Genomic DNA, 15047 nt, shown 5'->3' on the forward strand with positions numbered 1-15047 from the left:
GTGTATATAATAAGAGATAAGATTAGTATAGTTTTGTGTAAATATAGAGAGATAAGCAAACAAGATCTGTTCTCCCTGGAAGCTCAGCCTGTTTGATTGGGTTGTGATTTCAATTAGAAGACAGCTATTTCATATACAAAAATATGTATAAAGGAGCAATATCACATGCATTTTAAACTGCAGCTAGTACAACAAGTCACTGGAAAGACAAAATGGGCTCTATTTAACAAGCTTCGTATGGAGCTTGATGGCCCCTGTTTCTGGCGAGTCTTCAGACTCGCCAGAAACAGCAGTTATGAAGCAGCGGTCACAAAGACCAGTGCTCCATAACCTGTCCGCCTGCTCTGAGCAGGCGGATAGACATCGCCGGAAATCAACCCGATCGAGTAAGATCGGGTTGATTGACACCCCCCTGCTGGTGGCCGATTGGCCGCTAGTCTGCAGGGGGCGGCGTTGCACCAGCAGCTCTTGTGAGCTGCTGGTGCAATGTTGAATACGGCAAGCGTATTGCTCGCCGTATTCAGCGAGGTCTGGCGGACCTGATCCGCACTGTCGAATTAGGTCCGCCAGACCTTGATAACTTGGGGCCACTGTCTCTTTAATCATAGCCAATGCCATTAATACTTCCTATTCATGCTATGCACACTTCTATCCAAAGAATCCCTCAAGCCCTGTCAGCCAACCCATGCAACAATCAATTTCCTCTTAAAGGGACTTGTTTCTGAGCATAAATTCTCCTTTATCCATCCTTTATAAAACTGCAAGAAAAAAAAAAGGTGTACACCTGTGAGCAGTTAGCATTCAGCAAATCCTCTTACTTTCATCTGCATAATAATAAAATATAAAAAAAACATCCAATCACCATCACCACTGATGTAATCTTACAGGATTTTCACATACCTACATAGGATTTTACTGTGATCTTGTTAAATTTTATAGTACACGTCCTTTAGCTGAGGAGGGACAGTGCCTGTGACTAGACATGCCAGATGCTTGCTACCTTGGCAGTTTGAGGGCAGGCATCATGATTGGATATAGCTTATGGGTAATCATGTACCTTTAAGGCAGGAAATAACAAAATATACAACAGGTAGCCATTTGCTCAGGAAGAGAATACAGTGTATTCATTTTACAAGAATTCAGTGAAAAGCAACCTAAAGGAAACAAATCATTTTGTATTGTACACTGAAGACCAGACACCAAAATAAATATATCATTAAAGGGACATTGCAGTCAAAATTTAAATGCACATAGATTTATTACATCTTTGAATATAAACATATTTGCAATATACTTGTATTGGAAAAATGTTTCTAGTAAAAGTTATCACTGTTTTAGTGTTAACATTTTTCTTTGCACGTGCATGTGAAGCATAGCCAGGACATACTTGAAAACAAGAGAAATCTCAATGTATCCTTCCTGGTAAAATATTTTATAAATACAGGTGGCCTTCGTTTTACAACGGTTCAATTTACACTGCTTCAGAATAACAACCTTTTTTTCCAGTCATGTGACTGCTATTGAGAAGCAGTGCATTTATTAAAATAGCCAGTAGGTGGAGCTGTCCGCTTGTGTTTCAGCAAAGCCAAGCAAGCTGAAATTAATCAGTTTAACCAGACCTGAGCTGTCGAGCAGATTTCAAAGGAACAAGATCTTCCTGTCTATAAATCAGTCCAGATTGGAATGCATAGAAAGAACTGTTTGCAGAAAAATGCAAGGGAAGTCTGTGTTGTGTGATTATTTTATTAGGTTAATAATAATGTTTAGCATTTAAAGTCTTCATTTCAAAGCTTTAAAATAATGTATTAGGTGTTACTTATGACAATTTTGAGAGGGGCCTGGAACCTATCTCCCTCCCTTCCCATTGACTTACATTATAAACTGGGTTTCAATTTACAACAGTTTTGATTTACAACCATTCCTTCTGGAACCTAACCCCGGCGTAAACTGAGGGCTACCTGTAAATAAATAGCTAGATATTGTCACTGCACCCACATTTTAAACAATGCAACTGCGCAGATCATTAGTGGGGCTTGAATCATGTCAGCAATTAACAAATTGAGTCATTACCAGATGGTACAAGCACCTTAGGCTCTCTGAGCAAGTGCTGTGTTTAAAATGCTGGTGCACGGTGCATACGTAAATACGCTTTTAAAACAGCTATAGCTTTTATTAGATGCATTTTTGCTAATGCATGTATATTACAAAATTGCTTCTGTTCAATACCGAAATGCACTGATGTGGTTTCCAATTTTGGCTGGAATATCCCTTTAATATAGTAGTTCACACTTAACCCATTTTTAAAGATCACACTTGTATTTACGGTTTCACAGTTAACTTTATTTCATTTGCAGCACAGTTTAAAAATGTATGTATGAGTTTGCACTTTTATTTGCAGATTCATAGTTCACACTGCTTTCCTGTGTTCCTTTATTTATATTTATCTACTTGACAGAAAAAAAATCTGGAGCAAAGGATACTACCATGTAATAAATGATCTATTGTAAACTGTGTAAAAAAATAACTTACTGACCTGCGGTTCATGGACTTTTAATGAACATTCTGCTGTATGTTTTACATGTGTTTTCATGTTACAGTCCTACAAATTAAATATTTACTTTACAAAATCCCAAATTACTGATAGAATGTGAAAATGGAATGTATCACTAGCTGGGAGAGTATTTATGCCATGGAGACTTCATAGTACAATCTGTATATTGCTCAAAAGCTTTGTGATTTCAAAAGCATTTCCTATTTAATTAAAGGGACAATAAAGCTGATTTAAACAGCCAATAGGATTTCAGTAGCTCTCATCCTATTGGCTAATTTGAATTTGAAGAATCAAATCAGCCAAAAGGAATGCAAGAGACGCCATATATTTAAACGCGTACCTTGAATTCACTATTCAGTGTACGGCGGCGTTCGTACGAAGATGATCCTCCACACTCCATGACTCCGTGGATGCCGGTCTTCAGTTTCATGGTCGACGGTCTTCATTTCCGCGGTCCTGGATGAAGATAGAAGAGGTCGCTGCTTGGAAGAAGACTTCACCGCTGGACTTCAGGAACCGGGGGTTAGAGTTAGGCTTTTTTTTTTTTTTTTTTTAGATTAGGGATTTGGGCGCTGTAAAAGAGCTGAATGCCCATACAAATGCCTCTTTGGGGGCAAAGGGTAGTTTAGGATTTTGTTAGGTTTTTAATTTATTTTGGGGGGTTTGGTGGGTGGGGGTTTTATTGTTAGGGGGAACTTAGTTTTTTTTAAAGGTAAAAGAGCTGTTTCACTTAGGGCAATGCCTTGCAAAAGGCCATTTTAAGGGCTATTGATAGTTTAGTATTAGATTAGGGGGTGTTTTTATTTTGGGGGGGATTTTTTATTTTGTTAGGGATTAGGTTAAATTTTGTTTATTATTTTATGTAATGTTAGACTTTTTTATTTTCTGTAATTTTATCTTATTTTAAACTTAGTTTTTTTAATTTTTAAAGTAATGTTAGGTTTTTTATGTTAATTGTAATTTAGGATTATTTTAATTTATGTAATAGGGTTAATTTAGGGGGTGTTAGGTTAGGGGGCTTAGTGATTAGTTATTTGCATTGAGGGGTTTGGCGGTTTAGGGGTTAATAGATTTATTAGGTTATTTGCAATGTGGGTTATTGGCGGTTTAGGGGTTAGTAGATTTATTAGGTTAATTGTGATGAGGGTTTTTGACAAATTAAGGGTAAATAGTTTAAATGGCTAAATTGTGTTGTGGAGTTTAGGGGTTAATATTTAAATATATACTTTGCGATATGGGGGTTGGCGGATTAGGGGTTAATACATTAGTTATTGCGGTGGGGGGTTGCGGTTAAGAGGTAGATATTGCGCATGCGTTAGTTGTTTGATTTTATTTTAGCAGCGAGCAACGGGGAAAATATACGTGCCGCACTTGTATGCAGCACTGTATATGCGATCAAGCGTAGTGTAAGGTCGGTTTACCATAGTAGGCTATTAATGTTTTAGAAATCCGGCATCAGGTGGAAGCGTTAACACAATGCTAACTTACACCTACACGAAAAGAGTGACTGCACGCAAATCGGAAACCTTTTCAATGGAAACCTGGTACTAAAATGGAGCCGTAAATTACTTTTAGCTGTTGGTCACTTCGATTCCATGGAATGGAATGGAATCGAGCTCTTAGTGGGGAAATGACATGCTTTAAATCATTAGAGTGTGCCATTCTGTCACTAGCAACCCTGCAAATGCATATGTGTAATTCCCGCAAAAAGGGGTTGAAAACGTAGTTAAAGTGATGCTTGGGAAACGCAGAGAACTCTTGGTCAGGGGCGAAACTACAGGGGGTGCAAAATTCGCAGGTGCGACTGGGCCCCTGAGGGTGGGGGCCCAGCTTTAAAAGTTACACCTCTGGACCAAGTTACACCTCTGCTCTTGGTCCAGAGTGGAATTTGCCAGTGAGCCAATCAGCAGTGGCAACTGCCCAGCTAGGTCATGTGAATACTGCTGATTAGCTCAGTGCCTTTTCTGCTCAGGATGAGCATTTCTCTGTGGCTCCCAGGTAATACATTAACATAGAGTTGCAGGGTCACTAGTACTACCTGCTTTAATAAACTAGATAATATAATATTATCACTATAATGGCCCTTTTTGGGCCAGATTACAAGTTGAGGGCAAAATATTTATTTTGCAAAAGCGACATGCAAATGTGCTCTGGTATTATAATCGAGTTGCAATGCGAATGCGATCTCGCGTTTGCATTTCACAGAAGCATTGAGCTCACGAGAGCGTACTTCCCTAGGCTCCAAAGGGAGCCTTGTTCTCATGCATTGAGACACAATATGAGAACTAGCGCAGAGGCGGGGGGCGATGGGCAGCAAATATAAATATACATGTATATAAATATATACATAGATATGTATGTGTTAATATGTGTATAAACTATTCCAGGTTATTTAACATCTAAAAGTTATGTTTTACCAATATGGAAGCAATATTATAGAAGTGAAAATTATTTGTATGGTAGTTAAAGGGACAGTTTACCCAAAAGTTATTTCCCCTTTAAATTGTTCCCAATTATCCATTTTACCTGCTGGAGGGTATTAAATTGTTTACAATTAGCTCATTTCGGCATTTGACAAATCTAATTTAGCCTGTGGTATCCCAACCTAAACTGAAAGTTTCTATATTGGAGTCTATTTTAAAACACAGCAGATGAGCAGAAGAAAGAAAGATATAAGATAAAGAAGCAAGTGATAACTTAATGAGATCTGATATTACCTGCAAGCTCAACCCATTTCAATAGGCTGTAGTTTAAAAGCACCAAAACCAGCTAATTCATATACAAAATAAACCTGAAAATGCAATTTCTCATACATTTTATACCCTGCAGCTGGCTTACCAAGTCATTGAAAATATATGAAAGGAAAAACAATTTTACAGTATACTGTCCCAGCTGATAATGCTGTTTATGAGGTCAAACATATACTGCATGCTAAAATTACACAAATATACCATTATAGCTCCTTGCCCATTGCCCCTGGTCTTCTAACAATATATTCAAACTGACGATTAAAAAACTAATTTAAAAAAAAAAAAGTTCAATGTCATAATTTTTATATATGCAGTCAAGCACTGCCTTGCAAGGGATATGCATACCAAATAATGGAAGTCACATGTAAATAAGTTAATTCTGTACCATGCAGCAGGGAAAACAAACATCTAGGAAGAGTGGGACATTCAGTTTGCGTAGATGGATTACAGGACTACAGGTAAAATAAATAATGACATTGCATGGCATCCTAGGATTCTAATTATTCATGTAACATGCCTTTCACCACAATAAACATGCAGGGCAAGATTACATATGCGGTGTCGCCTGCAAAAACTGGCAATGCCGGTTTTTACACAGTTTTGCCGTCACATATACGGCGCCGCATATAAATGCGGAGCATATATTTCAACCGTCGCCCGCAATTTTTACTCCCATAAGCTAACATAGAACCGCGTCGCAAATTGGTATCACACATTCAGAGCAAGGACTTACGCAGAAAAAATAGAGAAATTTTATTCCGTTTTCACCTTGTCGCACACAGGCATGCACAACAAACCTTGCACTGAAAATGTGAGCACCGTAACTCCCGTAACTGGCTGAAAATATTAACTAACACCTAACGCATGCAACAGTATCTATCTACCTGTCAGCCACTAACCTCCACTGCAATAACTAATAAAGTATATTAACCCCTAATCCGCCATTAACCCATGTCACAATAAACCTAATTAATGTATTAACCCCTAATCCGCTATTTACCCACATCGCAATAAACCTAATAAATGTATTAACCCCTAATCCACCATTCACCCACATCGCAATCTACCTAATTAATCTATTAACCCCTATACCGCCAAACCCCCACATCGCAATAAACCAAATTTAATTACTAAGACCCCTAACCTAACACCCCCTAAATTAACCCCAAATTACATAAAATTATAAAATACTAAAATACAATTAAAATAAAAAATCCTAACAGTACTTAAAAAAACCTAAGAATAAATTAAAATAATCTAAAATTACAAAAAATAAAAAAATCTAACATTACAGAAAATAATAAACCAAATTATCAAAAATAAAAAAATTAAACCTAATCCCTATAAAAATAAAAAAGCCCTCCAAAATAAAAACGCCCCCTATACTAATACTAAACTACCAATAGCCCTTAAAAGAACTTTTTGTAGGGCATTGCCCTTAATTAAACAGCTCATTTGCATTAAAGAAAATACCAAGTCCCCCCCCTAACAGTAAAACCACCCACCCACTAAACCCCCCAAAATAAAAAACCTAACACTAAAAAATTCTAAACTACCCATTGCCCCTAAAGGGGCATTGCCCTTAAAAGGGCATTCAGTTCTTTTACTGCCCCTTAAAAGGGCATTCAGCTCTTTCACAAGTGCCCAATAAATCCCTAATCTAAAAATAAAAAATAAAATAAAAAAATACTAACTCTAAGCCCCCAATAGGAACTCGTTCCTGAAGTCCAGCGGAGAAGGTCCTTTTCCAGGCGGCAGTGAAGTCTTCTTGGAACCAGCGACATCTTCATCCAGGACCAAGCTGGTGCGGAGTGAAGATTACCGTGGAACTGAAGACCGGCGACCGCGGAACTGAAGGCCGCTTCCCCTCAATGTGATACGCCATTCACAGACAAATTGCACATAGCAGTTTTGCCATCAGGGTGCCCTCCATTTAAAATTGACACACAATTTGCTCTACCCAGCCGGTTTAATATATTGAAGGGACCCTCCCCTGCAGCCTGTAGCTTGTTCTGCCTCGTGGGTGTTAGTGCCAGAACATTCTGCCCCATCTCATACACTCCCTCTCTGCAGTAGAATCCTGCTACTGTTCTTGTATGAATATGGCATTGGCAGCTGAGTTTTGCAGGTACCTCCCCCAATAAGGCTTGCATCTTGTCCCTGGAATGTACATTATACCCTGTTACAGGGGTGTCTGTGAAGCCTAGTTTCTTGCCCCACCCTCTGAATATATTGTGTGTTGCACTTCCACTGGAGTAGAATCCCAGTACTCCTTACTATGGTTGGCAGGAGGTTGCATAACTGCATCCTCCATTTTCTTCACTATGGGTCCTATCTGCTGGGCCTGCTGGGAACTCTGACTCTGCCCCCCCCCCCCCTATCAGTGTATGTGCTGAATGGCACTGTGATGCTTTGTAAATACACTTCTAATGTCACTAGGTCACATGTATCATTCTCAGACACATACAGAGATAACAATCTACCCAGATCTGTACCCAAAAATACATAATTAGGAATATTGTCAGATACCCCCACATTTCTTAAACCTCTCCCGCTCCCCAATCAAGGTATACATGTGCCAGGCACTGCAAGTGGCATTCCCCCAATCCCTTTTACTGCTACAGTCCTGCCAGGAATAATGTCCTTAGAGTTCACCAGCCCTGGGCGCAAAAGAGTCACTGCTGCACCTGTGTTCCGAAGCCCCCATGTTACCTTATCTCCAACAGTCACAGGTTGTAAATTCTCATTGTTGCTTTCCTCTTGCCGTATATCAAACAACACAGATGCTGGTACTTCTGAGGGATGACACCCTCCAGCTGATTGTGTCAATGTAATCTTCTTTGGGGTATAGAGATAAAAAAGAAGGAATAGAGTGGCGCTCTAGGCAGAGCTCAGATAATATATAAGTTTCTCAAATAGACAGATAATCAGTTACCTTTAAATAATAATATGTGCAAACTAAGCAATAAATAAATAAATAGGGAGAAATGACTTCAATCCTATGGATAGACAAAATGAAAAATCTAAAAAACCCAACCATGATGGGAGATACCAGAAAGATTACTACCGGTCAACTAATGGGTATCATAGGGAAAACATATATAACGATAGAATCCAATATAATAACAATAAATATCAGGATAATCATAGAGACTACTCTAGAGATCAATGGAGGAAACCAGAATATCAGAGCACTATAGGGACAATTTTAATAATAGATTAAGAAATGAACCCAACTCTGGACAGTATACAGAAATATAATGGGATACTAATACACACCATTATACTAATAGGGTTCAAAATAAACCACAAGAATTCACAATTCAAAACAAATACTTACCACTAGAAGAAGCCAGAGAAGACCATAGCAATAGCAGGCCTTTTTTAGGGCTAAGTTCACCCACAGAAGGTACATCACGGGGGACACAACCAGAAGCAATTACAGAAAGGGATTGGGTACAAACAGGAAAAAGAAGGTTAGAGGAAAGAGTGGGAGAAGGAGAAAAACAGGAAACAAAAAGGTGGAAATAATAAATACTAGTGGGATTTTTAACCTCAGTAATATTACATTGAATACAGAACAAGAAAAAGTACTAAGTATAGGACTCTCCTTCACTCCTACATGCAGAATAAATAAATGTAATACTATGATTAATGTGAATCAATACGTGAGAAAATTGACCCTAAAACGATACTTCATTAAAAATCCACTAGAACAAACAAAAAACATTGATCAAAATAATCTAACACAGAATAAAGATTATTATAATCGTACAGATCTTAAACTCAAATTGTCCTTTTACCCCACTCACAAAAAAGGCAAATATTTAGAACTTTTTGAAAAATCAGTTAAAGAAGACATACTCAAAAGTAACAGTAAGGGTAAACAAAAATATAATCTTATAAAAAAAGAGAATAATATGATAAAAGAACTTAAAAACAACCCAGATATTATCATTAAAGCAGCTGATAAGGGAGGAGTAGTGGTAATACTCAATACAGAAGATTACTTAGAAGAAGCCTACCGTCTTCTAAATGATACGGAAACTTACCAAAGACTTAATACAAATCCGGTTAAAAAATTCACTTTAAAATTAGATGAATTAATTTTCTATGCCAAAAGGGAGAATATTTTGAATAAGAAAGAACTCAATTTCCTAAAAGTACAACATCCGGTAACCCCAATATTTTACTTTATCCCCAAAATCCACAAATCCATACAAAAACCACCAGGGAGACCAATAATTTCAGGTATTAACTCACTGGCATCGAACTTATCACAATACATAGACAAATTTTTACAACCGTATGTCACAATACTACCTACATATCTAAAAGATTCAACTGCACTTCTAAATGAACTAAAAAATATAACCTGGCAAAAAGACTTTCTTTTAGTTACGTGATGCAAGTGTGTTATATACAAACATCACACACACTCGAGGTCTGGAATCTACGAAATTCTATTTGCATGAAGATGAAACCATGCCTACGATTCAGGCTGATTTTTTATGGAGAATTTTAATGGAGAATATTTTCTTCAAACAAAAGGGACAGCGATGGGTACAAGATTTGCGCCGAGTTATGCAACTATTTTTATGGGAAGATTTGAATATGGAAACATTATCAATAGTATATGGGGCACAAACCTCATACTCATCAAACGCTATATAGATGATTTGTTTTTAATCTGGACAGGAGGTGAAGAACTTTTAAATTTATTCATGGAAGATCTGAATAAAAATGATTGGGGACTTTCTTTTACATATGAATATAGTAGTCAATGTATTAACTTTCTAGATATTACTATTTAAATTATTAATAATAACATCCGGACTAAAACCTTTTTTAAAAAGGTAGACTCAAATAATTATATTCATTTCAATAGCTGTCACCATGATCAATGGAAACTGAATGTCCCAAAAGGTCAGTTTCTAAGACTCCGAAAAAACTGCTCTAACATTGATTATATACTACAAGCAAATATCTTAAAAGAAAGATTTATAGAAAAAGGCTACAATGAGGAACATGTATCAGAAGCTCTGCAAAGTGCGGAAAAAATAGAAAAAGAAACCCTAATCAATAAAAAAGAAAAAAGGAAACCACTCAAAAAGATTTTGATACCACATTTATCACACAGTATAGTTCATACTTTAAACTCATCAGGAAAATTATTCACAAACACTGGCATTTGGTTCAGAAAGATCATTTTCTGAATGAAATTACAGAAAATAAACCAAAGATTATTTACAAAAAAGCCAAAACTTTAAAATCTATTCTAGCCCCCAGTGAGTTTAAAAAACAAGATAAAAAATACAGCAAAGATGTACAGGGAAATAATCTTGAAGGTTTTTTTCCATGTCATAGATGTAAAGCCTGCAAATTTAGCACCAAATGTAAAACAATAGAAGCTACCAACTCAGATTTCAAACTTAACATCAGAGAGACTATTAGGTGTACAGATCACAATGTAGTTTATATCATACAATGCCCATGTAAAAAACAATATTTAGGGCAAACGAGCAGGCCAGTAAGAGACAGGATCAGACAACACCTACTCAATATAGAATGGGGATATGAAGACCACCTACTCTCTAAACACTTTAAAGATTTTCATGGACAAAGGACTGACGGCCTATTATTTTGGGGTGTTAAGAAGGTGAAACTTAATAGAGGGGGTAATCTAACGAAACAACTTCTACTGACAGGCAGAACTTATTTTTAACTGTGCCACCCTAACCCCAGGGGGATTAAATGCTGAACTAGACCTCAATCCTTTTAATTAAAACCTTAGGCATATAATTATCTCCTTTATGACTGATATGACATGTCAACTGAATATAGTTTAGATAAAGAACTTCACTTACAGTCTAGGTTACATATCTAAAGACATTTACAGTAGCAGAATGTTTATAAAATCACCAATAATGATGTCGCCTGCCAGGGCACAGTGTCATCCCAGTGCAACTCATATCTGGTGTAACAGTAGTTTAAATATAAAAAAACAACACTTTTTTGACTGTGTTAAATAATAGCAGTCAGTTTCCTTCACACGTGTGCGTTTCAGTGCCTGCCTGCCAGGGCACAGTGTCACCCCAGTGCAACTCATATCTGGTGTAACAGTAGTTTAAATATAAAAAAAAACAACACTTTTTTGACTGTGTTAAATAATAGCAGTCAGTTTCCTTCACACGTGTGCATTTCAGTGCCTGCCTGCCAGGGCACAGTGTCACCCCAGTGCAACTCATATCTGGTGTAACAGTAGTTTAAATATAAAAAAACAACACTTTTTTGACTGTGTTAAATAATAGCAGTCAGTTTCCTTCACACGTGTGCATTTCAGTGCCTGCCTGCCAGGGCACAGTGTCACCCCAGTGCAACTCATATCTGGTGTAACAGTAGTATAGATTTAAAAAAAAACAACACTTTTTTGACTGTGTTAAATAATAGCAGTCAGTTTCCTTCACACGTGTGCGTTTCAGTGCCTGCCAGGGCACAGTGTCACACCAGTGCAACTCATATCTGGTGTAACAGTAGTGTACATTTAAAAAAATATATACAATTTTGACTGTAATAGATTGAATAGCAGTTAGTTGTCTGCAAGCGTGTGTGTCAGGCCTACAGCGTCTACTCTGCCAACTTCTGCCAGTGCACAGTGCCACTCATATCTGTTGTCACAGTAGCTTGCACGCATAGTACCACTAATCGATAAAAAAATGACAGGCAGAGGCAGGCCACCCCGCAGGGGCCGTCGTGTTCGTGGTGCTGTGATTCCCTTTGGCCCTAGAATAATGCCCAGTGTTCACAGGCCACGTACCCCGAACTCAATCATTTCTGAGGACATAGTTGACTGGATAACACAGGACACCCAATCTTCTACAGCTTCCGCTCGGAACCTTGACACACCATCCTCCTCCAGCTTAGCTTTGGGCACCTCTCAAGTTACCACTCGCCCGCCTGCCACCACCACCACCAACACTAGCACCACAGCCGCTTCACTTGATCTGTCAGAGGAGTTATTTACACATTAGTTGGAAGAAATGAGTGATAGTGATGCGCAACCATTATTGCCAGAGGATGTAGATAACAGGGATATGTCTCAGTCAGGTAGCATTACACACATGGACGCAACAGGGATTAAACTGATAAGAATAGAACTACTTAACACACCACTCCTATCTGGTGGCACATTAGATTGCACGCGCAGTGCCCCAAATTTGAAGTAGGAGGACCAACCAAGCATCTTTTTCCATCTCCCGGTTCCTAAAATCGATGCCATATACACGTCCCTTGATAGGGGACGTAACAGGGATTAAATTTATAAGAATAGAACTACTTAACACACCACTCCTATCTGGTGGCACATTAGATTGCAAGCGCAGTGCCCCAAATTTGAAGTAGGAGGGCCGACCAAGCATCTTTTTCCATCTCCCGGTTCCTAAAATCGATGCCATATACACGTCCCCTGATAGGGGACGTAACAGGGATTAAACTGATAAGAATAGTACTACTTAACACACCACTCCTATCTGGTGGCACATTAGATTGCACGCGCAGTGCCCCAAATTTGAAGTAGGAGGACCGACCAAGAATCTTTTTCCATCTCCCGGTAACTAAAATCGATGCCATATACACGTCCCCTGATAGGGGACGTAACAGGCATTAAACTGATAAGAATAGAACTACTTAACACACCACTCCTATCTGGTGGCACATTAGATTGCACGCGCAGTGCCCAAAATTTGAAGTAGGATGGATTAAACTGATAGGAATAGTACTACTTAACACACCTTATAATAATGCAGAGAGAGGCAACGCAGAGAGAGGAGTCTGAAGAAGAGGAGTCAGAGGAGGAAGGTGGCTTTGAGGAGGTGGAAGACCAAACACAGCAGGTGTCCCAGGGGGCTTGTTGTCACCTTTTGGGGACCCTTGGTGTTGTACGTGGCTGGGTGGAGGAAGAGACCGTAAAATGACATCAGTGAGGACAAGGAACGGGACATGGCTAGCTTGGTATCCAACCTTGTGTAAATGGGGAGTTTGCGGTTGTGCAAATGGACTGTTTGCGGTTGTTTGCGGTGCGTTAAAGGGAGAGTCTAGGCCAAAATAAACTTTCATGATTCAGATAGAGCATGTAATTTTAAACAATTTTCCAATTTACTTTTATCACGAATTTTGCTTTGTTCTCTTGGTATTCTTAGTTGAAAGCTTAACCTAGGAGGTTCATATGCTAATGTCTTAGACCTTGAAGCCCACCTCTTTCAGATTGCATTTTAACAGTTTTTCACCACTAGAGGGTGTTAGTTCACGTATTTCATATAGATAACACTTTGCTCGTGCACGAGAAGTTATCTGGGAGCAGGCACTGATTGGCTAGACTGCAAGTCTGTCAAAAGAACTATAAAAAGGGGCAGTTTGCAGAGGCTTAGATACAAGATAATCACAGAGGTTAAAAGTATATTATTATAAATGTGTTAGTTATGCAAAACTGGGAAATGGGTAATAAAGGGATTATCTATCTTTTAAAACAATAAAAATTCTGGTGTAGACTGTCCCTTTAAACGGGGAGTTTGGTCTGTCATTGTGAAGCGGGCGTAACCCTTACACTACCTGATCGATACAACATCATACCTGATGTTTTAAAGCACGTTATTCCAAACAATTTAGGAATGTTAGGTGATTTATGCCTTTTATGGCTTAAAACCAGACTCTGCATCAACTATGTAATTTTCCATGGGAGTTTTGCCATGGATCCCCCTCCGGAATGCCACAGTCCAGGTGTTAGTCCCCTTGAAACAACTTTTCCATCACTATTGTGGCCAGAAAGAGTCCCTGTGGGTTTTAAAGTTCGCCTGCCTATTGAAGTCTATGGCGGTTCGCCCGGTTCGCCAGTTCGCGAACAGTTGGGGAAGTTCGCGTTCGCAGTTTGCGAACCCAAATTTTTATGTTCGCTACATCACTAATCACCAATACATATATAACCATATTTTGATTTTTACATATACTAAGTATTATAATATTTTTTTATATATATATATATATATATATATATATATATATATATATATATATATATATATATATATATATATATTTCAACTTCCTGTAATTAGAATATTAATTTGAATAGTTATATATGTTATGCCTAATTTCTTTTAAATGTCTTTATTTTCCTTATGAATTTTATATTTTTCTAAATTAGTTTGCTTTGAAAGATCTATCAAATTATATTTTGACCTCTATTTTAACAAATTTTCTGTAGTACATGAAGAACAAATAATGAGGTAATTTATTTTATTATAATTTATTTTATTATGTTTTATTTAAAACTAATGTGTGTATTTCACTAACACAATGAGACACCATTATTCTTTCAACATACTGTTTAAAGAAAAGAGAATACAATGCAAGGTCGACAGGAACAATAAAGTTGGTTGAAACTGTGCCTCTAAGAGTTAACAGAGGTGGTGCAAAGGATTCCTTTAAAAAGAAGCCCTTTCCCTATGACAAGTCGCCTTGATAAAGGCACTCAGTGCCGAAACGTGTAGCAGAGTGACTTGTTACCTAGGAGTACGAAGAGCCGCAAACTATGTGGATACATAAAAAAGTAAATTCATCACCACTATATCTTCAGTGGTTTGAATTTGGAGCGCTTTACCGAGTTCCTAATTGGCGGATCAGGTCAGGTGACCAAAGACACACATGCTGACAGTGAAGACACTTTATACACGCCTAGGAGTTACGGAGAA

Source organism: Bombina bombina, chromosome 2, assembly GCF_027579735.1.
Source record: "Bombina bombina isolate aBomBom1 chromosome 2, aBomBom1.pri, whole genome shotgun sequence".
Classification (NCBI taxonomy): Eukaryota; Metazoa; Chordata; class Amphibia; order Anura; family Bombinatoridae; genus Bombina; species Bombina bombina.